Genomic DNA, 27,992 nt, shown 5'->3' with positions numbered 1-27,992 from the left:
CTGAGAAATGTCTCTACATCGAAATGTGCTCTCTTAAAGAAATTTTTTTGATTATATTTTCGGTATTTTTGTTCGATAAACTGAGCACAGTTAAGAATTCTCTCCCGAAAGTATGTTGAAATACAAGGAATTAGCCTCGCCAACGCCACACATAATTAGAATCTGGCATACTTCACGAGTACAGAAGAGTTAATTGACAAAAACCACAGTCCCTCTATGCAAAAACTGATCGTGAATTCTCTCGGCGTTCAAATTAGCGACTGTAGCGGAACCCCTTTCAGGACCTTTACACAGAACATACAAGGCCACCAGGTGAAAAGGTTGTGAATGGGAATATATCCCATAATACTCAATGGCAAAAAAAAAAACCAACAAACAAACAAAAAGAAGAGTTCAAAGTTCATCGAAAAGTTCGCCTGAGTTCAACTCTTGTCACTGATATGTGTGTGAAATATCACAGGGGGGGAAAGCGAAAAGGAAAATGGCCGTAGTTTGTGACCAGGGCCTTCCAAGGGATATCCCCATTTGCAACCCGTAGATTTGAAAATGGGAACCTATGTACTCGTCAATACGCCCATTATAATTTTTTCACAACAGTTCAAGCTGTCAATGCACACGACATGCTTTGCCCGGTATAACATCATGTACGCGCCATTTTGTGTGCGCACACACCCAACATTCCATTTCCGTTTTGTGCTTGATAACGTGTAAGTGTTTTTTTAAAGTTTTTAAGTGTTTTGAGAAAGAGACAACAGATGACACCAACAGTTTGAATTTGCGATCACTTAAAAGTCGTTGTCGTGCCTCCACAATTGAAAGTGACCTACATTCAAAAGTTGGCAAACACTGGACACTAGACGCCCTGAAGTATATCAGAAAAAATACAGAGCAGGCGTCGTCAAATTGAACTTTGGATCTCTTAAAAACTAGCTTTCATAACTTATAAAAATAAACAACCATAGGTGCAATAATGCACAGAGAGGGGGGGGTGGAGGTGAGAGAGGGGAGGGTTAGAGAGGGGGTTCATGTCCCATTGGTACAGCTTGCTTTGAGTATATTTTTGAGAAAGTAAAGAACAAAAGATATTTTTGTTATAGCCTTAAAAACAAACAACGAGACGGAGGAAAATGAAAACATCTCTGTATTTTGACTTTGGATCGTTTATCGAGCAAAATATTACAAAAATCGTGAAAGCGGAGTTTGTAAGTGGCCACTTAACAGAGTCTGACAATTATTAAGTTCTTGGAGTGTTTTCATAACCTACCCATTTTAAAAGTAAAGTATTCAAGACGTAGGCCCTAATCTCAGAAAATTAAAATAAAGATTGTGGCGAACTTTGGGAAAGGAATTTTCTTCTTATTCCAGTAATATGTTCTCATCTTTGGGAATTTCCAATTGTCGAATAAGTATCAAAGTGAAAAATTAATCACACAAACAACAAACAAACTAGCAAGACGTCATCCATCCAACTCTGCTGAGTCACAGCACTATCCACCGGGAACTACTTTCAGTATGGTCCGCTACGTCCACCGGGACAGCAACTTTGAAAAATGTCATGGATAGTAACACCCGCAGCGATGCACATATGTACCTGCGAAAGAATACGAAAAGTCGATAAGTCGCAGGCGTCTCGAATTTGAAAAACTTAAACTATTACTCAAGCTTCCGGAAAGAAACTTTGAACCATTCCCTTTCGAAACAGGTAATAAAACTCAGGGGTCAATGCGCAAAATCTCGATGATACTAGAGAAATACATTAAATACAACACGATCGGAACTAATTTGGGAGAATTGGATCTTCATGTTGTTTAAATTTTTCAAAAGTGTAAGGTGCTGAATGTTGCAATATTACAAATGACCCATAAAAACAAGTGTATAACTTAAAAAAGAAAAGCAGATGAGCTTACATTTGCAGATTAAGCCGACATTATTTCACTATCCAACTATCGTGTTATACCCAACATTTACCGACATTTGACATTCAAAATGGCCGCCATCCTGTATTAAAAATCAGGAATCACCGGTGGAAAATGGCATGTGGGAAAAATCAATTTTCACAAAAAGGAGCCGGTGAAAGCTTGTATTAAGCTTCCTCCATACTCTTAAAATGAGCCCCTATAAATGGCGGACAAAATGTTTTGTAAAAATTTGAGAGTCGGAATATCAGATCTGTTCAAAAAGCATATGTCATTCTACCTTACAGTGGATAATTTTCAGTTCCGTCCACGTTGTCAAGATCGATGCACACGCTGTGACACCGGCCATCATTTTTTTATGCAAAAGTTACACATGCTCATACATATAAACCCGATAAAAGTTGCCTGGTTGCATAAATCTGCTAACAGCAACAAGCATTTTGAGACAAAATCTATTTTGTGATTATTGACAAACAGACATGCAGAAAGAAAGACAGACAGACAGACAGAAAACAGAAAAATCATACAACAGGGAGACAAACGAGAGACAGACAGACGGATAAATAGGTAGACAGATGGACGAATAGATAGATAGATAGATAGATAGATAGATAGATAGATAGATAGGTTGATCGCTGGATGTCTTTACTGGTATCCAGTTAGGAAAGAAGAGGATCTGCAGAGTGTAATATATGGAATGATTCCCGAGTCTGAATAGGAAATCCTTAATTCTTATTTCTACGGTCTGTGTTGGTCGTCTGTCTAGCTCATAAACGTTTCCTGTACTGAACAGCAAAGTCTGATTCTAGTAGACCTTTAATTTGCAAGGGCAAGGACACCGTATGCAACTGAAAACGTACCACTGTACGATATCGTTTCAACCAATCGGATCAGTATCTGCAGCAGAGTTCGTCAAATTTGGTGCAGTTATTTCAGCGTTATATGACTAATTATAAATCTTCATTATCCGTGTAGGCCTAAATGAGCTATTTATTAACTTGACACTGCCCTATGCTTCTCAGTACTGTTAGATATCTATCAGATCAATATCTGTAGCAAGTATCATCAAGTTTGGTGTAGGAATTTCGGAGTTATATCATTGATTACAAAAGTTCATTGAATATGCAAATGAGCGCATAATTGACATGGCACTCACAGTATCATCAAAATGTTCTGAGATTGTCATCTGTGAAAAATTTCATGAAATTTTGTACGGTATTTCTTGATATAGATCGACACTGTCATTGCTCTCTCCATAGGAAACCTATGCATGAAAAAAATAATAGTTCATAACTTCATTAATATGCAAGCCACACTAGCCAAAATGTAATCAGTTCTTGCAATTAGCATATAGTACCTCTCTACTAAATCTGACTTGAATCCGTTCAGCCGATTTTGAGTTATCGTGTAAAGTGACAGACAGACAGACACACACACACGCACGGACAGACAAACAGACATCGCTACGACATTAGCTCTCGTGTGTGTAAACATGTATTTTAGAAAATGGCCTTTTTTAAATATTATTTTTTTAACATTAAGTCCCCTTTCCAACTGTATGTCGTGAGAAAACTTAACTTTTTTTGTATTTAAGTTCACCTCGTCTCGGGAAGTTCTATATAGACATTCACGCAAATCTTCCTTATCTCAAGCTATGATAAATGCTATATCTAATGTGACGACACCGAAACAGTGATTCGTTGCTATGCGTTACGTGTAGGTACCTGAAGTTACGAAACAATCTTGAAGATTGTTCTCAATGACGCCCAAGCACATAGCAAGGACTTGACGGAATCATTTATGACGACGCTAATATGACGTCAGCCATGACGATGTCAGTATTTGATCAGTGACATCATCCACAAACTGACATTGGTGTCTTAGTGACGTCATTTCAAATACTGATTAGCAATTCCTTGTCCGGGATTCGTCAGCGATACATAACTGTATGATGACACTTTTATGCTGACACGCGTAATAATAATCATGTGTTAAAAAAAACTGGACTCCGGCAACGGATGTCATCAAATTGTAAAATTATATTAAAATAAACCGTGTTCATAATATCCATGTCTAAATATTCATTTGTTTTCGCCCGGCTGCTGTGATCCTCTATGACACTTAAAACAGCCGCTCGAATATCTTTCATTCTTTAATGCAAGACTTTGTCACATTGTTGAGTACACGTCACTAAAGAATGCTGACATCATCTTACTTGATTCTTACATATTCTGGGAAGTCCTTGACAAGAGCTTTAGCGTTACTTGGTATAATCTTTAGATCCGTTGTGCAACGTGACGACTCAATGTAAGTGGAACCTGCGCAGTTCACGGTTTCGCAGCAATTCAGTCAGTTATTTCCGGATTCACACACATTGATTTCAAGGATACTCTTCCCTGTGTCATTTCAGTCATTTAACCCGATGTAAAACATTTTCGCGTAACCGATCGCAAGGACACGAATAATGACTTAAATCACAGATTAGAACGAAGTCGAGTCTAACTCTCTGTTTGTTTCGGCGCTTTTTTATCTTTGGAAAGATAGCTGTTTGAAATAAAGATCACCAGCCGATATCGGAACCACACCCAGGTCTTACAAACAAGTTTTACAAACAACGCTCGATAAAATTTTCCGGGCATAATCTAGCGCCTTGAATCAAATGCATTTTGAAACACGGAACTCAGCTCGACTATAAAGTGCAGAAAGTGCAGTGCTAGGATCAGATCGCAGATAGCACTTTCTCTCGCTGAGGAACTGTTGAAAACACATTCGATTAAAGAGAAATTATCTTCATACCGTCTATAAAAGCACCAAGTATGTATGTATGTATGTATGTATGTATGTATGTATGTATGTATGTATGTATGTATGTATGTATGTATGTATGTATGTATGTATGTATGTATGTATGTATGTATGTATGTATGTATGTATGTATGTATGTATGTATGTATGTATGTATGTATGTATGTATGTATGTATGTATGTATGTATGTATGTATGTATGTATGTATGGATGTATGGATGGATGGATGGATGGATGGATCTTGCTATCTAGCTATTTATCTATGTATCTGTGTATCTATACGTATCTATGATGTATCTACGTTTTGATCATAATCATTTCGTCTGTTAATTAACTCAGCCTTATTCTCAATTTGAGTCTCTCGGGCGTCACGAGACACAAGCATGTTTAATTTAGCACGTGGCCATGACACATAAGTTCCTTGCGGTTCTGAGTCAGTGACATCATACACTGCTAGAAGTCATGTGCCAGTGTCGGCGTTTGGAATGGCAGAGACTGAGTTGTTTTGGCAATAAGAGGAAACAACGTAACTAGGAACGGTTTGACGGATGTCGGGAATGCAGGCATCGGAGACATAAGCTTTATAAGGTGTAGTTTCCGAATAAAACGAAAAAAGTCACAGGATATCTCGCGTAGCGAGAATTGCGTAATAATGCGTGAGACTTCACTTGCATCGGACTGAAATTAACAGTGTAATTCCTTATTGTGGTGGAAATTCCAGATGTGAAAGGGACTTTTTTGGTCTTCAGAAATGCTTGATTCATATACAGTTAATGTACCGGCAATTGCCGAGTGTACTTTATATAGCATTTTATTTCCGTTGTGTTTTTTCACGACTTATCCCCGCTAGTGTATTTAAAGTTTGGAAAACGTGTTTTGGATACATTTAAAAGATGTCTTTTTAGTTTACAACTGGGAGAGACTATGACTTGTAAGACATGAATATGATGACGAGAACTTCACGAAGCTTTCGACGCACGATGAAGGTAGGCGCTAAATCACGTACATGCTGATGGCTATTTGCCTATTTTCGCTACTATACAGCAGACGTACGCGTTGAAAGTATAGTTTTCGGGATATTACACGAGAGTAATATCAGGACCTTTGCCTGAGACCTTCCACCTCTACTTTGAGATCCACTGCCTGTTGATATTGATCACAATTTTACGATGGAGAATTTGGATTCGGCAGAAAAGATCGCCACGGCTTTGTCTTATGAAAATAGCTTTGGGTCAAAATCCTCTAGACAAATCCACAAAGTACTTATTGTTATCCAAAATTTAATCTTTTGATGTGCCCTCTATTAGTATAACGGAATGTTGGGGAATGTTACAAGATCTTAATTCTGTACCCCCTTGCATGACTTATGAGTTGTGACGAAAACTGACGGGGCAGCAGAAAGTAGAGTGTTCGCTGTCAAACAATACTTGGATGACCTATACACTACTTCTCTCAGTGTGACCTGATTTCCGAGTTGACAGACTGAGCCTGCGCACTAGAAGTTATTCGCCAACATCGTGACTCGGACGATGCTCTCCCAATTTAACATCCTTGTCAAGTGACCTGGACATAGAAACTCATCGTACAAATGCTCTGAAATTATGCTTTGTCGGACCTTCTTTGTTTTCGGGTGTAGAAGGGGAAACCCCCCTCTCAGTCCGCATCAAAGTCGGTTTTCTAAAGGCTGTGACGTCATTGGATTCAGCTGGCAACCGGCATTGAGCCGAAAGATGTCCAAATAACATTCTGAATCCAAGTGGGGGGGGGGGGGGGGGGGCGCAAGGCCTTGATTGAGTTGTACTATTAGAATTTAATGTAGGCGCCAAGGCCTTGATTGAGCTGTATTATTAGAATTTATCGGCAGCGATCGGGTGTACTTTTATTTTTCATTCATATTGATGAAATCAGCAGATAGATTGTCCGCAAACAACCTACAATTCAATACAGAACACAGACTGTGACGTCAACACCCCGTTTCAGTGCACGACTCACTGCAAAGCTATGCTTGCAAAATTTAATGACACGTCATACACTGAGTCTCTTGTTGATTAAAATCCATGAAAGCCCTGAGAGGGAAAATTCTTTTTTTTGCAAAATAAAAATAAAGTGAAAGATAGCGACAGGGAAAAACGGCGATTTACCAATATCTCTTCCGCGTCAGACGCCGTACAGTAAATTCAAGAGGGTCAGACAAGCATGACTTTTTTCGAACCAGGAAAAAACTTCAGATACAAATCTGAACGCATTTCGTAATTTCCAAAGTCCGTGATACATTTACCAGAAAGCAAACGGGCGCGCTTTAGCTTGAAAGAGGCAAGCAAAGCAAACACAGTCCCTTCAAAATCCCTCATATAACAAGATCATAACACGAAAAGGCTAAAGTCAAGTTGTTGAAGACCTCAAGGTACGACAGGTAGGTTCGCTATCTTCAGTTATATATATATTTACCTACAAAGAATTTGGGTCTGACGTCGAGATAATTAGCTTTCCTTTGTAGCGTAAATTTCCTCATCTCCTGTGACAAGTATTGACAAAGTGTGACAATGAGTGACCTGTCGGAGTTAAAAATTACGTTTTGACGCAATGCCGTCGGATTCTCTCGGTCTCGTCCAAGACAAGAGAGCATTCTTCGCGTTGTGCTAGACAAAAGAGCAAGCACTACATGTAATGATGGAGGAAAGGTACAGGCAATCTGTTGGCCTACGTCAAGTACGGGGCAGCCGATATAGTATCCCACAAAAGTTACCATTTTGCTAAACGTAGAATGCGCCTCAGGAATAAATATTCGGACCCTAAAACTTTTACAATGCCTTTAAATCTACCACTTAGGGGGTTGGGGGCTTGTTTTGAAGCTCATGATGTGAAGTATCTAAACGTTTCCTCCGGCGTATTTGTGAAAATCGAGATTTTATTTTTTTCCTCTTAGAGTTAATACGGGAATGGTGACCATTGGGAATATTAAGTATCGGTAGATATCGGGTAATTTGTTTCTCTAGTGCCAAATTTTGCACGGTGATCCCTGATTTTTATTCTTGACATCGAAAGAGAACGGTTTGAGCACGGTTACACTACCCCAAGTAACCGTGGTGTGAGAAAAAGTTCGAGTCTTTCAATTTTCGGGGCGCATAATACCTCAATACACACTCGCTTAGGGTTCATTCAAGGCGTGATAAGCAGTGCATAGTTTGCCTTGTTGAAACTGACCTAACCATCTTGATAACACATAATTTGAGTAAAGTATTAACTAACAAACTATTTACCATTACAATTGGATTCTGATTTCCTCTTTGTGATCATGAAAATTCGAATTCTTTCCTCTCGCCATCCCGAGTCTCTCTGCCATCGCTGTGAACAAAATCAACACCATCTAATGTTCTACATTAACATGAGAGAGTCATTCACAAACAGAAATAGGTCAGTCCGTACAACAACTTACGTACAACTTAGAGCTAAATAGGGTATCTGTAGTCGCTCACGTACAGGTGGTACAATACTAGATGTATTCATGTTAAGAGAAACTTCAAGGCTACTGTCTTCATCTTCCATTGTCTTGATTATTTACCGCCACCGTTTCGATATGTGGCAGAATTTCCTTGGACGAAATACACCCCAAAGTTAAATTCAATATCGGTGGTTGCCATGTTAAGAAAAGTAAACACTAACTGTAAACAGTAACCTTGGTGACAGCGAGGGCGGCGGCGACAACAACGAAAGAAACCAACTTGAGTGGCATTCAAAGGGATATTTTCTCAACAGTGTTTTTGTTTTCATTAAACAAGTCCACCAGTAACCTTTCTAAGTAACCTTTCTTTCAACTTTAAGGTCACATAACCGGTGATCACACGACTTCTTGAAATTTTGTATTTCTACGAGGAAAACAACTTCTCCCCCTGCGTTTCCATCTACACGAGTCATCTCGCGGCTGAAAGAATTCATTATACATTTGAGTCACCAAATAGCTTCAGTAAATGCCATACCGGTTACCACATTGTCTAGCTTAGCAATTATCCTTCAGAGATTACGTTTCGCCATTTGGCAGGTCATGCATATAATGATCAGTTTGTCTATGATCAGACCTCTCTACAGGGCCAATTCATGGATTATTGCCTTCTGGGGTATATACATGCATGTTGAGGTGTCCTGCTTCAAATGTACGGATCGAGCAAGAATGGAAGCTATCGACAGATGAAAAAGGAGAGAGAGAGAGAGAGAGAGAGAGAGAGAGAGAGAGAGAGAGAGAGAGAGAGAGAGAGAGAGAGAGAGAGAGAGAGAGAGAGAGACAGACAGACAGACAGACAGACAGACAGAGACAGAGAGACAGAGAGAGAGACAGAGAGAGGGAGAGGGAGAGAGAGCAGGGTAGGGAAGACAGAAACAGACAGACACACAGCAGGAAGAGACGAATTCGAAGAGATAGAAAAGACTATTTAAAGGTATAAAGTTTTATAATATGCAAATTAGTCTACCGATAAATTTCCGGTAATTAACAAATATAAGTTGGGCGAAGTCATAAACGTTCAAAAATGTCAATCATCCTACATGTCTCATCCACATCGGGTGGCGCCAAGCAATTTCTGCTTGACTGGTCTCCATAGAGATGGATCAGTGCTCCGGAAGACGAAGAAAGCAAACAAAATAACTTATAATCTTTTGAGGTGGTGACACTTTTCTACTCTTGTCCGGTGTCATTTCAATACCCCCTACAAGTCCTTTGTAAGTGAGCCACCTGGCCAAAGACGGGAAACCCCCTCTTGTTTCCCACGGACGTGGAAACAGTCGACCATCTATCGTACTATCAACGTAGTTAGTTAAGGACATAACGGTAACATTTAATATTTGATATTTGTAAAGTCAGCCTTCGCACTTGTGATGTCCAATATTATTGGCCAACGACTTAATTTTAATCCGTACTAGAATTCATATGTCCACGTGACCCTTCAACCTAAGCAAGTTACATTTGCAAGAACTTTAGGGATATAAAAAAGGATAAACTTGCTTTATATAACTAAACAAATTAATTTTTTTCTAACGTTACAACTTTAAAAAGTGTAAAGTTGTAATGTATCACGTGGCCGCCATTATCCTTCAGTAGACCAAGCCAATTGAGTATTTTCAACAACTTTATTCATGGTCCTAGGCGACAAGACACTTGTTCACTCTCTGGGACTTAATTTATTTACATATAAGGCATGTTTGTGTGTTTGACAAATTTACTCCAATGCCAACTGAACAGACATAAATTTGTCAGTTGTTTCGACAAATTGAAGGATCTACACTTTTAATCATAGTCCCTCCATCAAAGTTTCACATGTGTCGTTCTTTCACGTGGTGACATTTAAGTTTTGTATAGTGTAACGCGCCTCAGAGACAGATATCCTGACTTTCTACTATCCTGATTGTGTGGGCCTATTTTGAACTTCTTGGAGTAAATTAAACAACTGTCTTATTTCTATGAAAATCAAAAATTAAAATGTTTCCGTCCTAAAGAGTTGACATTAAGGGGTGGCGGCCATTTTGAGTTCCAAATATTGGTGAATATTGGGTAATTATCTTCTCTGTGACGCCAGATTTTTATCCGTAATTTTTCCTGATCCTTTTTTCCTGATCCTTATTTTGAAAGAGAATGGCCGAACGTTTCCTTAATACATGCAGTTCAGCAAGAAATAAGCGATTCTGCCGGATGCTGACATCGGTGATGTCTTCACTTTACTCCCGATAAACACGCATACTCTACCCAAACCATGCGATAAAGTACTTGCTGATATAGTAAGTGTTGTTTGCTTTAAAGTTGTTAGGCGTCACTGCGCGTGCGCGTGACAACTTGTTAAACATATTTTTTTTTGTCATATAAAGATATTCCATTTGAATGTGACCGACACGCTAACACTGCTTGGTCATCACTGAGTAATTGTTCACGACTGTGCTTGCTTTACTTGGCTCAGGATAGAATCAGTACGCGTTTGGAAGTCAATTTTCTCCAACGTGCAACAGTACTATATGTGTATATTGTGTGAACTTGCCTTACTGGTTTTTGCACACACGATAAGGGGGATGGGGGCACAGATCATGTGATCAGTAGAAAGACAAACTTAAGTCCTGCATTGTCAAAGAGAGTTAAAGTGCCTTGTTGACGAGGTCACTCACGATGGTCGAAACTATGGTTTCTGAGATTTAGTGTTTAAACGGCCAGTAACTGTTCTTGTTCCACTCCCAAAAGCATGCTGGGATACTCAGTATTAGCTTATAGCCTAAGCCTGTACATGTGTACAGTGCATTGTTATTATTGACAATTCAGGTCCAGGCGAACTATATTTCAAATGAAAACAATAACAATACATAATTTAAAGACTCTGTGTTGGCAGCTAAACAATCAACATGCTTATTGGAGTAGAACAAGAATTTGCAACTGACATGCCAGATAGAAACAGTGCACAAATAATCATAAGTAAGGGCCGGTGGTCCTTTAACCTTTTCATGCCAAGTGATCACACCGAGTTTGTGTAGTGCTTGTGAAAGCTTACCAGAAGAAGCGTGCCCACTCAAGAATTATGTATAAACGGTGGGGGACATAGTGACAGCTTTATGAGGGGCAACCCCCTTTTCAGAAGAAAACTTCCCAGATATTTACATCCAGCCACATCATGTTAGATTTCAGGAAACAGACAATATTCTGCCGATTTTTGAAAGAATTTTTTGATAATTGCGTGATGTAAGATACACAGTTCATTCATGATATAAGAAAGCGAAAGAGTATTTCCATGGCAACGTTATCGTACTGAAAAAGTTCATCTGATTTTTCGAGTGTTCAAATAAATGTATTAATTTTGCGAAGTGCATTAATGAACATGTCGGAGTATATCAATGCACTGGCAGCTTGTCATGATTGGATAATGCTTATTCAGGTCTAAACCGTGCACTTTTTAAAAGGCTTCATAAAAGCGATGCTTTTGTGAGCGTCTTTTCGTGTATATATATATATATATATATATATATATATATATATATATATATATATATATATATATATATATATATATATATATATATAAATTATTTTCCCTCCACTCTAAACCATTGATTGACTGGCAACAATGAATGTGTGGCAAAAAATGTTCGCGATGAAATAATAGGGTAAGTCAAACATATAATGGCTGATTCCATTCAGAATTTGTATCTGAAAGCATATATAGCTAAAGGTTGGAAGACCGACAGAAACATCTGTATTTTACTGACTGAGTGTAAATTACTTTATATTTATATTACACTTCCACTCACATCGTTGTTATTACCAGGGACTATGCTATCACTAAGCAAAATGGCAATGCGTTTACTAGTAAATTGTTGCTTTCATTTTCTTCTGTGTTTTTCTTCTCTGTACTGAAAACTTCTACAACCTAAAGCAAATCTCGTGAAACCAGCTGAAATGCACACAATGAAGAGAATATTGTAAAGGTATTAAAACTGGCGACAACAAATGCAGGGCAATGAATCTTTGGAATTGACCTGAAGAATATATTCCATTTATAGTGTTTAATACTACATTGTTTCATATTCGGTCGAAAATCGTTTTCCCTGACATGTACGGTGTGTACAAGAGAATATGGTTTTCAAATTTACTTGACATGTCCGGGGAAAGTGCAATAGAATTACAGTAATTGGCGGAAAACTCGGCACTTTTTCCCAACCTAACGCTTACGATTAGCGAGCTATTACGATCCCCCTGGTGGTGACACTCTCAGAGAGCATTGGCATCCATGCTCGTTCCACAAAATTTCAAGATACCCCTAATCTGGGATTTTTCAACAAAAAGTCCCCCTTATTTTGATTGGAGAAAATAAGACCTAAAATACCCCCTTACTTACAAAATCCAGGAGAGGAATACGTAATGTTAGAGTCAGGTCAATGCTGAATTATGATATTGTTTACACATATATTAACACATCAGAGTCTGAAAGAAACTGTTAACTTTGGAACAAGAGTGTCAAACTCATAAAATTCATTAGATTTCGAATCACAGTTTTTAACCAGATCAAAGCACAAAGCACAATGAAACTTTTGGTGAAGTTTGAGTGTCTGATAGGTATTTCCTGCGATATTTCAAATCTTTCTTAGGCCAGGTTTTTGGAAAAGTACCAATATTTCTCGATTTCACGGACCCGTGATATAGGGAATAAAAACACTCTCTTCCCCATGATTTTAGGAGCACGCATGGATACCCATTTTCCCCGACAGTGACACCACCGGGCGATCCCCCAGCATTTTTCTTCTTTCTGTTAGACACAGTTTCTGAATCTACTCTCAAAATAGTGTCGAAATGTTCAATTTTCATCTTGTCAACAGAATCTGTTTGTGTTTTTTACCTAATGTTATAAATTGACACCTGAGTTCCAGCAGGGACTTGCGTTCATTGGTCAACAATAATCTATCATCAGTACTGTATTGTACACCATTCATGCATTGCGTTGGCAAGACCGATATTTTGTATTTGAAACACGCACGCAGTAGGAGGAAGTGTCAGAAAATTTATTTTGTAGAACAAAAACATTGACGTCACAGCGCTTATTCCTCTTAAACACGACACACAGACACATGATTTGTCTTGAACCCCCTGAGCTGACTAATACCCGTGAACTTGCATGTTAAAATGTGATGGCTCGGTACGTATAAACTGTCCGAGTGATTTTACAAGGGCTGTATTGCAGGGTTCCAGTAAACGAATGCTTGTATTTTTGCTATTCCCCTTCTTACAAAACAATCTTGTCAAAAACAAAGAAACGAGTCAAATCGCTTCTCAAGACAAATCATAAACAGTAGTTCATTAAAAGGGAGGGTTGGAGGGGGAAGGGGGTACTGAAATTCAAGTGCTTAAAATCTGTGCCAATCGCCAATAATAAGAAAGCTTCCCAAAAAGTTCTAGAATCAATAACACAAAACAATCAAAAGACAGTGAGATTCAAGCAAATGAAAATTTGGTGATCCCTTTTCTTGCTATAAACCCAAATAATTATGTCGTCTATAGATACGATCAATGTCAAGTTTAATCTCTTTGTACTGCACGCCAAGGTTTCACTTTTGGTACAGTAGCCCGCCGATCAATTAATATTGTATTCTGGCAAAGGCTGGAAATAATTGGTATGTCATCGGGTCTCTCCCTACGCAGGGCCAAAGGTGCTTTCGTCGGTGACCGGCTCTCTCCGTACGTACACGATGCTATTACCAACGTAAGTATTGCATTTCAAATGCAAACACCCTGTCATATATTTTTGGTTTCGCGCATTAATTATTGCTCAATCATTCACATTGAAAATTCGATGGAAAAGAAAGCTAATCTACAACAACGCTCAACAGGGATGCATTTTACCCTATATTAGTTGTACCGATAGAATATTCTGTTTTATTTATGTAACCAAATTCTGCCTGTGATGACTCAGCAAAAACCAAATATACACAAAACACGTAAAAAATAAGCGGATACTTATAACACAAGAATGAAAACCTAAGGCGGCAAAATCTTCACTCTGACAGTTGGTTTGAATTACATGTCGAAGACGATCCACTCCTGAATAACCTGTATATGTATGTCCTTCAAAAGATTACGGGACGTGGAGATCAAAATGCCAAGTTGCCGTACACACGCAGCATAGCAAAAAAGCGTGGTTCTCTAATTAACAGCGTTTGCTGCCTGAACAACCAGGACACAATTCAGCATGTGTTTGACGAACGGAGCCGTCTCTCGTCATTATTCCGTCAGCACGAATTCGAAGGGTGTGGCCGGAAGTTTAAATACCTAAAGTTCCACGGCCATACTTATGCCGTACCATCAAACAAGAAAGCCCGGAACTAACAAGGAACTTCACAAAAAACAGTTCTATTGCTATGAAATTCTTGGAAACAAAAAACAAGACATCCGGGCAGGCATCTTTGAAAAGAAGCCTGCCCGAGTAAAATACTGTCTATCTTCAATTATGTCCCGAATACCAATGCCATAGCTCGCCTTTGATCTCAGCGGACAAAAGAGTAATTCCCCTCCATCCGCCCATAAGGCAGGTAAGTGTAAAATTTTCCCCGCCCGATCGATAAGTTACCTGCCCCGGATTAAAGGTAATTGAATAGTCTTGCATTCGCCAGATTCAGTATAAAAATGTCACTTTCAGTAAAAATGTGACACACTTTATTTTTATACGTATTTGCGTGGAAAGACAAATTACACTGCTGCCCAAGGGAATGGTTTGGTTCAAGTGATAGACGAAGGCGTTGCTTGTAAGGAAAACAATATGGCGTCTTGTGACATTGTCCCACGGAGTACAGAGGTAATCCCTAAAAGTATTTGAAATGGCAACCGCCATACTTGTCATATAACAGATTGAAATATGAGAGAGAGAGAGAGAGAGAGAGAGAGAGAGAGAGAGAGAGAGAGAGAGAGAGAGAGAGAGAGAGAGAGAGATTAAGTTTTTTACTGGCAACGCTTGTTATTTTAGGCTCTACCTGAGAAAAACAAATGTACAAGCAGATATTGTGTACATGAAATGCTCAATCAAATTAACGCCTACAAGTTAAAGTGGCAAGAAGGTGAACACCAAGGTTTTGAAAAACCAGTAGGACGGCACAGTAATAACTTGCTAAACCGTAGGAGTCTCAAAAATCGCAATATTCTTTGTCCCGCCGTCATCTGCGCACAAAGGTTATCCATAAAAAAATCTCACGGGTCTGTAAACAAGTAATTCAAAAGTCAAGCAACAAGAAAACTGGGAACGAGAGAGAGAGAGAGAGAGAGAGAGAGAGAGAGAGAGAGAGAGAGAGAGAGAGAGAGAGAGAGAGAGAGAGAGAGAGAGAGATTTTATAAAAACTTCCATAAACACAGCACTATTTACTCCACATGAGTAAATATCACGTACAAGCAAGATCAAAATTATAACAAATATTCACATGTGCAAAATTTTAATCAAAAAAGCACGCTCCCAGCAACGCCGAGTTATAAGGACCAAAAAGTCGTCATATATTTAAAAAGAAATAGCACTGTACATAAGTGAGTGATCAAACCAGAAGGATTTCCGAACTGTAGATATTTTGATATTCTTTGCTGTCGTATCGACGCGACAGATTTATATATACTGTCGCCTATAATTGTAAAGCTAGCCATCATAAAGTTAGGAGAAATTATAAGGAGCGGGAAGAGAGAGAGAGAGAGAGAGAGAGAGAGAGAGAGAGAGAGAGAGAGAGAGAGAGAGAGAGAGAGAGAGAGAGAGAGAGAGAGAGAGAGAGAGAGAGAGAGAGAGAGAGGGGCAGGCAGATAAAGACATGCAGCCATATCAAAGGCGGGTAGGGGGAAAGATGAAAGAACAAAAGTTGTAGAGGTTTCAAAGAGGGAAAAGCGGGTTCATATGAAGAAAGCAAAGAAGTCCTAGAAGTTACAGAACCAGAGAAATACAAGTTTCAGGTGAAGACTTTAACGATACAGATTAAGCCTATATAAAGGCAAGTTTGTTTCTGCAAGGAAGGTGAGAAGTGACAACGCAAAAAATAAACTAGTCAGCCATAAACCTGGAAATGTGAGAACACCACCGGCAGATTTTAGAAATCATAACCAGTTCTTTCTTCTTAACGGACAGTAAAAAAGAGTCGTGTCGAAACAGAAAAGCTGAATCGTAACGAAGAATTTATTCGAAATCACGAATCGGGCACAAAATTAGAAATCGTAGTAATCTAAATGTACAAGCATGCAAATATTCCTACTAACCGATTATCAATAAATTCCATGTCTGTCCTCCATCTTGAAAGTCCGAAGACTCTGATTCATCAAAAAAGATTGCTGTCATGAATTGACACTTTTCAAGCCTAAGAAAGTCAGATATAATCTGGACGTTACTGCAAGACGAATACAGTTAGTCAACATCTCGAGAGCTTTTGATTCCGGGATCGTTATTTTTCAAGAAGAGTTAACAGAGTTGTGAAGTGACACGGATATTACCGTCATGTTCTCGCCGGGATTACGGAAACCCCCCGGATCGTTCGGAGAAAAGTAAGATCGTCAATGTTAGTCATGACAAACTAAAGTTGTGACGTAAAAACACACCCCGAACAATACGGAGGGTTTAAATATATCAAAAATATTGATCCACGACGAAAGGAGTCAACATGGAGATCAGTCAACAGGCATCCATCTTTCTTTGAGATCTACTGGCTTTCCAAATCATTCAACTCTGACGCATAGGAACGTCATCAACTCAAAATATACCCTCTGGAACATATTGGAAACACATTTCAAGTTTGACGGTTGTGATATTGCTGTGGCTGAACACGTCAACAAGGAAGATTTTCAATGCATTTTCATCGAAAATCGTTGGTTTCCCGCCAGTTCTTTCATTATGGTTACAAGTCTTTCAAGACATGTTTTCTAGGATACGACATTATAAGATCAAGTCGGCCAGGTGACGAAACGGATCGACGAACCGTGCGTACACGGCTCGTCACTCCTTACTTTCGTACCTTTAAGGATTCCCCTTCAGGGCACAAGTCTTAGATGTAGACTCGCGCTGAAGAGGTTATTTTTCGACAGGAGACACAGGGCACGAAGATGGAACTGCGCCATACATCGGAGTCCCAGCTAACGGATCTCACATGTCTCAATACAAAATATATGAAGTTTCTCCTATTGTCTGACAGATACTCATTCAACGAAGACAGTGAACACATAAAGAGGCTATGTTGTATTTTTGTGAACTATCTTTCAAACGACTTAGAACCATAGCCATCGTATAGTATGGTCTGCGTGTGTTTCAATAAACGACCACCATGTTCAATCCCTCTAAAGATGGCGTCTCGTGTCGAAAAGAGCACACGGACTTACAGCATCGAATATGCTGTTTACGATTTTTCTGGAAATGAAGGAGATTTTGAAGAAAAGCTGTGACATGTTCACATCAAACTCGTGTAGTGAAGCGGATGGATACTTGAACGTCAAAGCATTGTGGAACGCCACAGAGAGTGAGATTTTCGTGTAGCCTTGTATGGCTTTCTTAGTGTTGGCTAATCAGAAAGTCTGTTAGCGTCGAAGCTACCATGAACGTTTAATTTGTAATTTTGAATATGCTCAGCAAGTTATAGCCTAAAGTGGAAAATATCAGATGCTTTACTCACCTGCGAGCCATTCAAAATTAATAGTCTTTCGCTTTACCAAGGTGAGATAAACTTTATATCGCGATGTGTGCTGGCAGGTACAAACGCAACGATCTGGCGACATGACAAACCATTCAATCAAATGAACGCCATTTTGTTTGATGACCTACGTACAAGTTTCGTGATGTTTTGCGATAATTTAAACGCAAACGAACTCGAATTTTCACTACACACCGAAGTAGTCTAGAAAAAGCAGGTTGCATTGACAGAGAAATTGCGTTAAAATTCGGTCAGCTACGAATTCGCCATTTCTAATACTATAAATGTACGCTCGACAAACATGACACCATTTCTCGTCTAGATTTTATAAAGATCACTTACTTCAGAGCTAAAGATGGTCGCTGAACTTATCTTCATGAAAGAAAGGCCATTTCCAACCCGGGTGTAAGAAACGATACCTCCACACCCCATTTCATTGCAGCGTTGGTCCAGTACGGATTGTATCATGTCTGCTCAGATGGTTGTCTGATACGTCTTTGCACACTGACCGTTTCAACAGAAGAAATACTATAAAACTATTACATAAATTTGCACACTTTTCGACCAGAGTTGCAAAACTAAATATTCGACCGAACGCCGTGGGAAGTATGGCTCCCTTAGGTCCCCCGTAAAGAGACTAACGAATAGTCCCTCATTTTCATGGTCAGTGCCGTCACTCAAAATTAAACCATAATTCCGAAATACAGTTCGAAAGAAGGAGTATGTTAGATATGTATTTGACGCAGAAAATGGGCGGCAATTTCATTTTATTTTCGAATGTCGACATTGCGATCAGCATGACGATCCCAGAGCCTACATTATCATTGGATTTCTTCGCATTAATTGTCAGAAGGAAAAATCGACCCGTATCTGTCTTTCTATCGAAATAATACTGTATGATCCTCTTCCAGCTAACCAATCACAGCAAAGCGAAGTCATCAATGCAGTGCTCGAGGCGAGAAACAGCGAACATACAACCAAGGTGACTCGACTATCCGTCCCGGGACCCCGTTAGGCCAGTCAGCAGACCCCCTGCAATAGGTGGACTTCGCTGTATCTTTTAAAGATTTGGCTCGAATTGTCGGTACAGGTAAGGCATAAAAGTAAAATTGATTCGAAAGCATGCACGGGTGCTTTCTGGGCGAGAACTCAGCACTATGGTGTATTGCAAGTGCAAGGGGTCATGCCAAGGAACGATATAATACCGGCGGGCTTTCATAAGAGACAATAGATTCATATAATGGGTGCGTCATCGCCAAGTATGGATTCCAGCAATGCATATGATGTTTACTTCAAAAATTCCAATCGATTTTGCGCGCGTCTTTTTGCATCGAAGTTTTGATTAGCCTTTACGTGACCGACCAATCTGCACCAATAATTGCACTCGATACGGTGCCTTCTGTTGCCAAATCTCAGACGACAACCACCACCTCAGAGAGGCCAAATCTTGCTCAATCTATCGGTTGGCTAGACTTTACTTTTCTGGGCGTTTCTCCGCAAGGAAACGCCTAGATTGAAAGATATACGATATCACTTCAATATTCAGGATGGGATCCACCCAAAAAATACAAAATAGATCAGTAGTCGCGCACTGGACATTAATTAAGGTTTATGGCGCACTGTTCAACATGAATTTTACAGAAACATCCCCTATCAATATTTTTTCTCTGTATTATACTATTATTGAAAGGGGAACTTAAGCTCAAGTGTCGAACAATAAGTAAATAATTATCAAAAGGACAATGAAGCTGATCCAGGGGTTGGCTCACCAAAGGACTTTAGCCAGACCGTGACTTTCCAACTTTTACACCCCTTTTTATAGTAGTGTTTCTTGTGATCAAATTGTATTCATAGGAAATGCAAGAGAAGTACGTATGTATGTAAGAAAGAGAATGCATTTTTTTTTCATTTTGTCGTAACGTGTTGATATCTGTTGGTGCATTGACCGTCAGTTGTGTTACACAAGGCACTGACATGAGCGCTCGCACGAGCGTCGCGCCGCCGGCACGCGGCTATGCAAAAACCTAGCACGCACAGCAATAGCTTACCATTGAACAATTACTGTACGATCGGTTACGACGATACAGACAGAATAAGCACGAGGAACTGTCGACGGGTTAGTTTTGTCACTTTGTTGGATTTCGTTGGCTCTCCCTCCGTTGGGTTACTGGGAAACAACCAATCACCATCTCTCAAAGTATGAGTGTTTTAGTCGTTTGTATCTTCAAGTACATCAGTTATCGCAACAGAGCAGAAACGACATCACCTACGTCAAACGATAATTCGACATTAATATCTTGAAAAGAGATCCTACAGCTCAATATTGATTTATCCATTACACATAAAATCACAAACCGTGTAAGCTGATAATTTTTTGTCGAAAGAAATTAAGCTGGAAACCGCTCTTTGTATAACTTAACACCTTCGTCGATTTTCGCACAGTCTGTGATATTAGTACGTATACAAGGAGCTCGCGGTTCGGCGGATGTGTTTTTTGATGAACAGACAACTCTCAGAGATCTGGGCAAGACAGTTACATATTGTGTTTATATCTGTTCAACCATAGACTGTTTCTGTAGGGTCTGTGGGCCAACAGGCTGGTGACGCTTTCGCCAACTCGTATAGACAGTGACTTACTTCAGCCTGTGAATATATCAACAAGAAGATTCGCAGCAATTTCTAAACTGTTTACACTTTTTAAATGACGCCGGACTTAATAATTCGTGGAAATTTGGCGGCATGGCGTACATTTGTTTCCCTCTGGACTCGTTCCAGTCTGGTCATCGCTAACGATTGCTTAAATCAACCAGTGATAACTTACATCAATTTGCGAAACAAGTTGGTTTTGAATCCTTTCAAGGCCCAGTCATAACTATTCAGTGGCAAACTGCCACCAGTTTCTGGTGAACTTGCCCGTTAAAGGCGACTTGTTTTCCACCAACGATCAGCTCGTCTTTTAGATGTCTATTTTCAAGCCGCGTCTGGCAGAAAGGTTTATACGATAACTTCCTGCCTTCTTGGCAATTGGGTCAAAACTCGATTTGTCAAAACTTTAAAACAATTTACCGTAGATGAAACTATCTGTTCACAAGTCAGTTTATTAGTAACGCCTTCACATACGCATCGGTAACTGAATTCTCGCAAATCTTAACTTGTCTACCATCAAACAGAAGGCTATATGTTTTAAGCGAATAAAACTCTGTTACAAAGAAAGTCGGACATGTGCACGGCAAACCAACAAATGCTAGCCTAAAAATATCAAAATGTATACTGAGAGAGAGAGAGAGAGAGAGAGAGAGAGAGAGAGAGAGAGAGAGAGAGAGAGAGAGAGGGGGGGTGGTGGTGGTGGTGGTGGTAGATGTAGAATGTAGCAATAAATTGATGATATATACCACGGAAAATCGATATGCCTGGCCCTCAAGAGACGTCGAAAATCGCATCAAGTGCCTGTAATTATCTTCACAGTGACAACCCTTACAGTTTGCATACCACACAGTTGCGCACGTTAAAAGCGTTTCTGGCCGAGTTCGCCAGACTAGTTTTCTGGACGCAGGTCGAGGAACGGGTCAACACTACTTCTTGTCGCCAGACGCGGCCGGGTCTGTCATTTCAGCATTGAATCTAAAGACGAGCGACTATCTCACTATTTTTCAGTGCATGTATAAACCCATCCCTGTATCTTAGTAAATTTGTGCGTGGCTTGAATGGCTGATTTTCTCGGTTTCCAACCGCTAATTGTAAATTTAATACTTTGTCATGAAGCAGTTGTGGTAACGCCTGTAGGACTTCCAGATCAGCGATAACAACAATGGAGGTTGAGTTGTTTACAACAAAAAATCTAGTCGTATTTTTCCGGTCGCCGATTTGCAGTGAAAATGAAGTAGATTATTGAGTAGTATATAATATAATGATACAATAATAATCATGGTGGCATATTATGTCCGTACAGTCACAGAGAGCACCACTCGGGTTTTACTGTGTTCTCGTAGTCTTCCTCTCGACACGGCTTTGATTATATTTGCGGTAAACGTTTGTAAAATCTCGTTTAAAACAGCCTCCTCAATATGTCCCGACGGGGAGCTTCATACAAGCTGTAAATACGATGATCGAATGAATAGCCCACTGTACAATACTGGCGCGGACTTTAAAATACAAGATTTTACAAATCGGAAAGTTTGAAATTTTGAATTTTAGTTTTGAATGCTGAACGACTTGACCAAAATTTGGTCTGGTCTGTTCTTTGACTCATATCTACATAGGGAAATCTCGCTGTGGTTTGTGAGTTGCTTGTTTGTAATATTGTCGGAGATTCATGTTAAAATTTCTTTCTTCATATAACCTAACTTACAAATCTTTTATTGGGAACAGGGCATGCGTGAATTTATAGTTATTTTCGCTCTGTATCGGCCGAAGGGGTTGTTGACAATCGTGCACTCAGTCAACGTCTTGTGATCAAGATCACCTCGTCGCCTTTAGTTTCTTACCGTTTTTTATTTCACCTTATTATATCACTTTTTCTTTGTCTATGTGAAACTGTTCGGTGCTACAATTTTCAGAATCTGATCAGAAACATATTTACCTAGCAACTTTCTCGAATAGTGGGCTAGGGTCTGAGCGCAACGCACGACACAGTACACGTATGAAAATGGCACTGCTGTGGGAGAGGACGATTTGAATTGTGTCCGTCCAATCAGAGGGCATTTGTTGGCAATGCACATTTCAGCTGCACTCTAGGGTTTGCTGGAACCTGGGAGAAGTAGAACAACAAATTCGTAATGTAGTTGTGTTGCTGAAACGGGCAGCGGTTTGTTTTTATCGTCAACTGTCTGCAAGCCTATGTGGTACGCTCAAATCGCAAGACTACATAACGCACTCCAAGAGTGAAAAATTCTCTCGTCTCATCGACTTGACAACGTTCGGAGTGCATTTGACCTTAGCATGTTAGTTCAGGTAAGATCTTGGGTAACATGGACCTCGCCGCCAAGGCTTCAGCCGAGTAGCCCTTGTTGCGGTTGTTGAGCGATCTGTCTCGGTGAAGAGACAACCACATACGAATGGCCCATGTACGTGTTCGGTCATGTCTGACTTGAAGTCCATATTATTCCGGACAAAAGTAACTTCGAAGAGTTCGTCAGGAAATGGAATTTGACGTCGACGTCTACGGACTGAGTAAGAGATGTCGTCACACTCAGCTATAGTGTTGGATTGGATCGTGGGACTGAAGCGCTTCTTGCGGGGTGAAATTTAAAATTCAACGGTTTAAGACGAAGCGTTTGACTGCGCATAACAGAATCGTCCGGGAAACCTCCCATTAGAATCCGAGTAAGTAAAGGACACAACAACGCCTGTGTGGTATCAGCTATGGTGATTTTATGATGTCAGGTAAAACGCAAATGAAAATGTTCTTATTATATTTCTCCTTTCTGGAAGAGCGCGATTTAAAGTGTCATGTTTCGGTGTCAGTTCGATCTGTAGGCCAGGTTTTCAGGCATTCACAGTCCCCGTTTGTTCTGACCCGGGCAAAATGGCTTCATATCGGAACCGACTGACCAACTATGGGAGACCAATTTTCGGAAGGGCGAGCTTGGTGACTCTAAGGCGAACGAAATTTCAAAATGTCGCCCTTTGTAGGTAACCTAGATATTTAGATCTTCATGTTAAGCGTTTACGTGTTGTATAAAGGTGGGTTAAACGGCGTGATTGCTCGCGAATCTAGCTCGAACCACGGTGTGGTAAAACGGCATTTATCAGTCTGGCGCAGATACGTTGCAATCACGAAAGAGCGTTGTCTGTCTGTATGTCGACAGATAGTCTCTCCGCGTAGATGGTCACTGGCAATGTGGGGTTTCAACTCTTAAATCTAAATCAAAAACGCGAGTCCCGAGACCTGAAAGGTATAAGACGCAATTTGTTGGTCGACAGCGCCGAAGAGGCAAGCCATGGCGATACAGGAACATCGACGTTTTCACTGTGAACTCCGAATCGAGCCATCGACGACCTTCGAATGACTGACATAAATGTACCAACACTTGAGGTTGTGTTTGCTTGGTATAGTCGTTTTGTCGTCACAGACCGTGAGAGTTGCGTAAAATTTGAAGGGCTCATTGAAAATCTTGATGCTTTAGGCAAACTCGGATAACCTGGAGGGGCGACTGTTTTTGAATTTTGGCGACAACTGCGATCATGTCGAATAATTCCTTCGGTTGAGTGTGCTTGCTTCCATCGTAGCGGCACGTGATCGGCTTGAACAGGATTGTAAGGTAGGCTGACTGCATCGTTTAATGTGATTGACGACAGGGCACACTGCCCATGATTTATCGAAAACCAAGCTTGGTCAAGAAGAAAGCGGAAAGCTGTACTTCCAAGATATGCCCCCCAAAAAATCGAAAATGAAAGCAATGATTTCAATCTGAAAGTATGTGACATAGATGCCAAACTGCTGTCATACAGTGTTACAATTTATAGTTTATAAGACGAAAACGTATTCAAAATTGAAGTGAGGAACATATTTTTATGAAAGCAAAAGGCTTTGTTAACTTAAATATAACATACATAAAGTTATGATCATAATTGGAATCAACGAATCGTTATTGTTTCAAAAGATTTCAAATAATATTGTATTTTCTTATTTTTTATACATGGATACTAGCACTCGTGACGTCATAGACAGAGGTGGCGAAACATGCCATGATTGGGGTACCCAATCAGTGAAGTTCGATTATAGTCAGTTACCACAAGATCCCTATAGGCCAAACACCACACAGTTCATACCGTCGGCCATATTGAGAAAAGACGAGTTGTGGTTACAATGAGCTAAGCAGGTAAGGAAATGCGACTAGGCCACTGAAATGTAGTAAAATGATTCAAAATTATCCACAGGAACGAATTTTTTGGAAAAAAAATTTAGGAAATTCAGACAATTATGATAAAACAATAACTGTAGCTCAGATATGTAACTGATTTTGTTTACAACCTTCACCTGCCGTGTCCATGGCTAAGGATATCAAGGAATTCCTAGAGGAAATTAGCCTCGCACGGTACGAGGGAATGTCTGTGTGAGCAAGAATGATGACCTCATCACAATATTGAGGCGCATGATTCGTCAGGGGCGCGGTGACATTCCAGATCATCACGGGGTCCTGTCCTAACTTGTTCGCACTGACACACCTGAGTCGAGTGGCTTGTGTCACCCAGCCAGCGACACCACCGATCATGTTGTAAGGTAGACGCCTCGACAACCGCTCATCGAAGTGCGTTCTCACTGCACCGAATCATGCTCGGAAATTCATCTATCCGTTGATACTCTTCATATACGGCAAACCAACCAGCTTGTTGGCCGGCGCCTGGTTCCACCAAAGAGAGTGCTTGTTCAGCTATGACGTGTTATATATACCGGCATTGTGCCGGTGACTTTTTTCGGGGATTTCCCTCGCGCTTCCCTCCGCTTTGATTCAAATAGCCGCATTTTAGTAGGGTCAGGGATATGGAGTTCGCTGAACCAGACAAGGAAATATACCTGTGGTGACGTAAGCATCGGTACGGTGTTTGTGACCAACCAACTGCCATGGAAACAGCGCCCTTAAAAGAAAAACATGACCGCGTTTCCTCATGGCGAAAACAAGTCTATTTATTTCGCGAGACTGATATTTTTATGAATATGTATTATTGGACGCTAGAAATGGTGCGAGATAAAAATGTTACTGTGCCAACCGTAAACGTTATAGTGTCTGAAAACTACTTCCGGTTCCATTTTCAATTGGCAGCCATGTTTGATTTTCACCACACGATAATTTGAAAAATAAAAACCAGAAATAATGGTTTATTATCGGATTGTACTTGTCGACCGACACGTATCTGGATCTGCAAAGTCACGAGTTCATGAAATATATTAGAATACCTCGGCTTAGGCGAAACAGACATGATGGCCCTCCAAGCGGCAAAGTCCTGCCACACCCATCCCAAGTCAAGCATTTGTTGCACATTTTGGCTGTTTGTAAAAACCTCTTTTGTACATTTAGAAGCACCAGAGATATTTATCATATGGAAGATTCTTCCCAGTCACCAAGGACCAACTTCCCTTCACCCTGGCACAAAGTCATGAAACGAATCCAACTGAGACGATGAAGAAGCATAGGAATGAGGGGATTTGAACAATAACTCCAATCAAGTTCCTACTTTACGGGCCTCCATTCATGCATCAGGCCTACCCACCCACCCATCCACCCACCCACCTACCTACCTACCCACCCACCCACCCACCCACCCACCCACCTACCTACCTACCCACCAACCTAACTACCTCCCTGCCTTCCCTGCCTTCCTCCCTCCCTACCTACATACCCACCCACCCACCCACTCATCGACCGACAGACAGACAGACAGGCAGCAAGTAGAGATCAGTTAAAAGAAAAATAACAGAAGGTTATATAGAAGTTCAAAACAGGAAGGGAAAAAGCCAAATCAAGCTAGACAGACTGAGAGTAGAGTAAGTGGTAGAGAGAGGATGGTATGTATGGCCATAGCAGGAAAGTAGTCAAAATCTGAACACCGTATCCGGGATCTCTATTTTCCTATTTTATAGAAATGATTGGTAGACACCAGCGTTAGAAAAAAAAGAAAAGAAAAAGAAAAAAAGTATTACAAGAAGTGCCAGGGAAATTTCTCAGATAAGTGGTCTTAGGCAAGGGATGTGAACTAACAAAGTTCGCCTTTTTTAAAGCAACAGGAAGTAGTGAGTGAGTGAGTATCAAACGATCAAAATTGATAAAAATTGGATTTTCCCCTAAACTGTTATACAGTTTTAATGTTTGATCTCTGTGTCTTCGTTATGAGGAAATATAATTTACTGGAGTTTATGATCACTCAAAAAGATGTTAAATACTGATTTTTGTGTAAAATGATCAAACTTGAATGTCTAGTTCCTGAAAAGTAGTGATGTGTTTTGTAAAGCACTCACAGTCTGGATTGCATGAAGGCCTATTCCTATAGTAAACTCGATTTAAGCAGTCATTTCACGTGAGGTACAGTATTTAAAGAAAAAGATTCATCTATCCCTAACCTATGAGATGGTTACCCATGGTGATTGTGATCTTCTTGTCATGCCCCATGCTCTGAGAAAGAGACGCCTAGCATATAACGATGCATGGTGAAACAAGGAAACACATTCAAAAACTGCAAAAAATACTCCAGTGGTGATATCAACGGGTTTCCACCGGGGTGTAGCATCCCAGTGCCCAAGCGAAAACAATTAAAAATTATATGACCTACCTTGTCGGTGAAAGTCAAAAACTCACAGCTATGTAGTCCTAACAGCCTCCATACTTCTGACAGACACTCACTTTCATCAGTGAGTTTGAGAGGAACTCCGTGGGCTTTGCTTTGGAACGAAATGAAGTTATGCACGGAATTACATCACTCATTGGTTGGCTGAGGCAACAGTGCACTTGCGCATGCTGTTTGCACAACTTGCGCAGTGATGTGTGCATGCCATGTGCAGTCATAACCCTTGCCTTTTCTCAGAAAGAGTCCGTCAGTCCTTTTGTGCGGATTCCTTCGAAAAGGAAAAGTCAAATAAACGGAAGGAAGATTTTCTTAAATAAAGCTCCACACAAGGCATGGAACGTTCAATGATGCACATATCTGTTTCTGGTAGAATGCACCTGGGCGGGGACAGATACTTTTATTTTTATTCAGACTCGCACTTTTTTATAATACTTATCTGAGCTACTGCTTGTGAAAACTCATTTTGAAACCTGTGCAGTGAATGAACTTTACTTATAACTCATTTTTGTAAAATATCGATTATTTTCAAATATCGGTTAATTTTTAAGTAATTGTTTCTCCAGTAACACAGTTTGCACTATGACCCCTGATTTTCATTCTTGATTTTCAAAGAGTGGTTCGAAGTCACCATGGAGTAAGTTTGAATATTTATTCAACAGCGGCGAAATGTTGTACTCGGAATGCTGCCAGATTAGTTAGCTGTTGCGCGCGGGAAGCGGCGCGAACGTCAATTACGTCATCAGTAAAGGATGTCGGCATCAGTGAGAGATGAATGCGATCACACAACTCGGACGGCGCCCTCCCAGTGTCCAGTTTGAGAATGCGTTATCATT

At 40.2% G+C, this 27,992-nt stretch overlaps 1 long non-coding RNA gene across 2 annotated transcripts; it reads right to left on the bottom strand.

The window, feature by feature from the left end:
• Positions 1-1,120: 1,120 nt before the first annotated feature.
• LOC139151244 (uncharacterized) lies at positions 1,121-27,336 on the bottom strand. Of its 2 annotated transcripts, none has more exons than XR_011556374.1 (2): positions 27,145-27,336; positions 1,121-1,591 (listed from the first exon to the last, which is right to left on the bottom strand). It is a non-coding gene; the product is annotated as an uncharacterized lncRNA (long non-coding RNA). The 2 variants fall into 2 exon arrangements; XR_011556373.1 differs by lacking the exon at positions 27,145-27,336 and adding an exon at positions 18,220-26,497.
• Between the last annotated feature and the right edge of the window lie 656 nt (positions 27,337-27,992).

This window comes from Ptychodera flava, chromosome 15 (assembly GCF_041260155.1).
Source record: "Ptychodera flava strain L36383 chromosome 15, AS_Pfla_20210202, whole genome shotgun sequence".
Taxonomy (NCBI): domain Eukaryota; kingdom Metazoa; phylum Hemichordata; class Enteropneusta; family Ptychoderidae; genus Ptychodera; species Ptychodera flava.
Note: the sequence above shows the minus strand (reverse complement) of the source record. Positions and strands in the feature narration are given on the sequence as shown.